Source organism: Benincasa hispida, chromosome 6, assembly GCF_009727055.1.
Source record: "Benincasa hispida cultivar B227 chromosome 6, ASM972705v1, whole genome shotgun sequence".
In the NCBI taxonomy this organism is placed as follows: Eukaryota; Viridiplantae; Streptophyta; class Magnoliopsida; order Cucurbitales; family Cucurbitaceae; genus Benincasa; species Benincasa hispida.
In genome coordinates, this window is record NC_052354.1 from 8,434,258 (window position 1) to 8,439,862 (window position 5,605).

The following is a 5,605-nucleotide window of genomic DNA, read 5'->3' on the forward strand; positions in this document are numbered from 1 at the left end:
ATTGAATTTTAAAATTGGAAATTAATTTGATTTTTAATTAATTAAATATATTTAATTAATTAATTAATTTAATATCAAATATTAAATTAATCACACACCTAATATTAAACATGAATCCTATTCATGTAATTAATATTTAAATATTATAAACTCTCAAATTTCGTTTAATTTCAATAAATTAAACGTTAAATAATTATATCAAGTATAATTGTACAAACCCTAATTAGAATTTGAACTTATCCAACCTAACTCAATTTAAATAGTTTAAATTGATATCATTCCAAATTCACTCAATTTATTAATTTAAGATGTTCATGTTTTACGAACTAGTAGAGGGACCTTATGAACCTACAGATCATGAGATCCAACGATTAAGATTAATTGGTTAAAACTTTTTAGCATGAATTAATCAGTATTCGTTAACTATCGAATCACACCACTATAGCTCAATAGTTGCACTCTTCTCACTGTAGATATATTTGTGTCAACATGAATTAACCATAACCAGTAAGTCGGCCCTTCACAGGTTGTTCGTAATAACGGCTGGTCAATATGCTGTTTTACCCCCGATATTACGTCTTGTTCCTTAAGTTCCTACTTATCCTCTAATGAATAATTTGTTTATGATCTAATCACTAAATCGGATCCCTTTCGGGTAGGGGTGTACATAGTCCAGGTTGGGCGGGGTTGGCAGAATTTTGTGGACCAACCTGAAAATTCGGGTTGGCTAAAAATGAACCCCATTAGTTCATTTTTGGAGGGTCAACCCAACCCAACCCAATCCAACCCAAAATTTTCGGATTTGGCCAGGTTGGGTCACCGGTTCTGTTACACAATCGCTTACCAATTGGAAAATGCTACACGATCGCCTACCAATGCCATACGATCGTCTACTAAATGCTATACGATTGATTACCAATTGGCAAAGCTACACGATCGCCTACCAATACTATACGATCGTCTACTAAATGCTATATGATTGCTTACCAAATGCTATACGATCGCTGAGCTTGGCTACATGATCGCTTAGCTCTGCTACACGATCGTTGAGTAACAAAATGCTATACGATTGCCTACCCAATGCTATACGATCACCTACCCAATGCTATACTATCACCTACCAAATGCTACTCGATCGCTTACCAAATGTTACTCGATCACTTACCAAATGCTACACAATCGCTGAGTAACAAAATGCTATACGATCGTCTATCAAATGTTATACGATCACTTACCAAATGCTACACGATCGCTGAGCTCGGCTACACGATCGCTTACCAAATGCTACATGATCGCTGAGTACAAAAATGCTATATGATCGCCTACCCAATGCTATACGACCGCTTATCAAATGCTACACGATCACTGAGCTCTACTATACGATCGCTTACCGAAGGCGGTTTGCTGGTCTCGCGTCTCAGTCTGCTGATTTTATGTTTTATTTCATTGTATATATATATATATATTCGAGTCGGGTCGGGTCAACCCGACCCTGAAATGGGGTAACTCGAGACTCAACCCGAATTTAATATTTTTAAAAAATTTTAACCCAACCCAACCCAAATACTCTTAAAAGGGGAGAACAACAATTAACAAGTTTTTTATTCGAATTTGGATTTCTTTGCTTACTTTACTTATTTCATTGTATATATATATATATATTCGAGTCGGGTCGGGTCAACCCGACCCTGAAATGGGGTAACCCAAGACCCAACCCAAATTTAGTATTTCTAAAAATTTTTAACTTAACCCAACCCAAAATAAAATCTAACCCAATCCAACCCTTGCGATTTGGGTTGGGTAGTATGGGTTGATCGGGTTACCGGGTTTTTTAAACACCTCTACTCTCGAGCTAGTGAGAGGGTGGGGCCCTTTGTTCAAGACCTAGATTCAGTACTCAAGAGAATAACCTTTTTCCTATCTCTAAAATAGGTAGGTGTGAATTACATCTTGCACCCTGTGTCCCCAGTTATCTACCCGATCTTACCCCTGAAATGGGAGGCTTATTGAGCCGACGCTGTTGAGTCAACTCTCACCCATGTAAATCTAAGGATGATCCCAAATAAATAGGAGTTCATAGTTAGCTCAGAATTAAGATCGAGTTACCTAGGCCATCTAAGCGAAATAGTTGGTCTTAAACAGTAAACAACGTTATAAAGTAGGAGTGACTTATTTCTTGGTTTGAACTTATGCAAACTCATTGCATAGGACACCCCCACTCCTCATGTCAATAGATGAACGAATATGGATAACTTCATTTTTAATACCTTTACAACAACTTGTAACAGCTATAGAGTAGGCTGTATCCAATAGTGTTACCAAAATAAGGTACCAAAGCTTAATCATATACTATAGACCGTTTTGGCTATTGACTCAAACTTGATCCATCTCTATGTCTCTACATAAAGTTCAAGTATTCATATAATAGCCATGGATTTTAGTTTATTGGATTTAGACTTTATGAATGCAATTAATAGATTCAATACCTTTATTGAAGAAATGTTGAATAACATTTTTATTGATAATAGAGTATGTTTAATTTTTACAAACTGCGAGTTTTAGGACATAAAACCCAACAATTCAGAAGTTGGAAAAACCTTAGATCGGATTAAATAATAAAAAAAAAAAGTTAAAAAGTGTGTTTGAAGCAACATAAACTTTAATAAATCAAAAGTCATAAAAACATATTGGAACAATTAATTACAGTCTAATTAATAAAGATTTTGGATTAATTACAGTGTAACTAAAAAGGAGAATGGGGGCATTTTAGGATTTCTAAAAACTGGACTCACGTGTCATTCATGTGTTTTACTATAATTTTAAAAAAATCATATTATTTTTCCAATTGATTGTGTAATTAGTGCTATATGACTAATTATTCCATTTTTAAAAGTGTAACCCGGACCCAACCCAACCCAAAAAAACACAAAAACTTCGACCCAATCCAATCTTTATAATTTGAGTTGGGTATATTACAAATTGTTTGGGTTATCGAGTCATTTGACCATCCCTATTTATAAAGTATTTAGTAGGTATTAAACCTTCTCGTATATAGTTTTTTATTAGCTTCTGAATCGATTAAAACTTTAGAAGTTAAATGGTATTCTTTATTTATTACAAGATTAATAGTACCATTTTTGTAATTGAACTTTATTCATAAGATTGATAAAAGATTCAAGAGAAATTTCATTAGTTTTGTTACCAATTCCAATGTTTTCAGGATTTTCAGAAGTGGATGGTTGATCAATTATTTGTTGAGTTTGAAGTGATAGGAGTTCAAATTTAATTTGAGAATTTTCTTTTTTTAATGTTAGATATTTCTTCTTTTATTATATTTATTTATCTTTGAAGGTCGGATTGGTTTTGTTTTAGGTTCGAGGTGAGAAAATATATCTTTAAGATTATAATGTTGGAAACTTTGTTGTTTAGGTTCTTCTATAATAAGGTCTTTAAGTTTTTCAAAGCATTCCTTTTTAATTTATGGATCTTCAATTTGACTACTGACTTCAAAAAGAATTTCTTGGTCAGTTTTATCACATGAATATCTTTCTATTTGATTGTCACTAGAGGATAATGACGTTTCAGAATCAGAATTACAAGTGTTTTCATGAATTTAAAAAGTTTAGTTATAAGAGGATTCTTTATTGATATCTAACGAAAAGAAATAGTCTTAAGGTGTTAACAAATTTAATAATTGAATTTTTAAGAATTCTTCTATTTCTAAGTTATTAGCTTTCCTTTTCATAGGATACTTGGGAGCAATGTGTCTTTTTTGCCTACATTTATAACAAGTAATTTCTTTTCTTTTCGTAATAGTTTAATAATTTTCAAAATCTTCTTTTTGGTTTTGATTTATAATTTTATTTGTTTGATTACTTTGAAAATATCTTTGGGTTCAAAGGGTTTTTTGTAATTTTTTTTTCTAAATTTCTGGAGTTGTTTTCTTGCTGATGGAGTCTGTATTTTCTCAAAACCATATTGAGCACAAAAATATCCAAGTTCGTGCTTTTGCTTATAAAATTCTTTTTTCATTTTTACTTTTAATTTAAGTTCTGTGCATAAGGCTAATTTTTCATCGTTGATAAAGTTAATTAGTTCACTGTAGGTTAGAGTATCAAAAAGATTTGTACCTTGATAAGTTTGTCTTATTATTTGGCGTACCTTTTCAGTAAATAATTCCGGTAATCCTGAGAGGAATTTTTCTTTCCAATATTAATTATTGCGGCCTGTTCGGGTGTAAACTTTACTTAAGTAAACATCTTTATACTATATGAAATCTTGAAGTTTTGGACAACTTAGGTTGGAAAGTATTTTAGTTCTCGGAATTAAACGGGTTATCCTATAAAGTTTTTGGTAATGGTGTAAATCAAAGTTGTAATAACATCTTGTGTTTAATTTATTCCTGAGTCACTTTGTTCAACTTTAATGGTAGTTAATATTCTTGTTTTGTCATTTGAAGATACACAATTTTCACACCATCCTTTTAAATTTCCAGTGAATCCAGAAATTAGCATTTGAGCAATTTGGTGGTTTGTATTTGGACGTATCTTATAAGAAGTGGTGGCTAAGGTCATCTAATGCATTAAATTTAGAATTTGATGTTCAGTCATGTCATCTATATTATATTTTATTCGTAGATACCATTTCTTGTATATTGAGCCTGAGTTAATTGATGTCTTTCTTCATATTGCATGTTAGGTATAGATAGCCTAGTATACATTTTAATTTTAGATATCTAGGATTTGTTATCTTTTGAAGGGTAAGGTTCTAAAATTGTTCTTCCAAGTTGTTATCAAAATTCTCTTCTAGTTTATGTATATCAGAATGATTTTCACCATGAGTTTCATTTATGGTATTAACTTTTGATGTTGATGTATTTGATGTTTTTGATGAATTTAAGTTTAAGTTTTGTAATTGAAGGTTAATTTTTTCTAAAATATTATTAGATTCTTTACTTGAAAAATTAATCAATTTTAAATCTTTATCCAAAATTTCAAAAGGTTTAAATAAATGTTTTGTTTTATCAATTGGATGAGGTTGTGATTTTATAGCATAAAGTTGGTGTTCGAATTAGATTCTATTCTTTCCAATCGGTTGGATATTGTATGTAAAATTTTATTGGAATAATTATTTTGTAATTGTATATTTTTAATATCTTTTAATGCTGGTACTTTTGTTTCACTTTCAGGTACATCAATCATTTTGAAAGGAGGAGTTATTACTTCTTTATCATTGTTATTTTGAAACTTATTTTTTTCTAAAGGAGGATATGTAGAGGTTATGTATCTTTTAAGATTTGTAGTCTCCCATGTTCGGGAGAAGAGATATTTGTGTTAATAGTTTGATATGAAGGAGTTGTAATGTTGTGATAATATATCCTATATTTCCTCCAATAGAAGATATATATTTATTTTGAATTTTTTCATTGTTTTGTAGTATTCATCACGAATCTCACTTTGTTCAATTTTGTTAAAGGATTCCAAAAATATATTTCTTAAGAGTTTATTTTTGTCATACCAAAATTCTTTATCTAGTTCTATTTTGTTAATTATAAAGGTTTTGGAAATAACATTTAATTGATTTTTTGTATATCAGAATGAGTTGG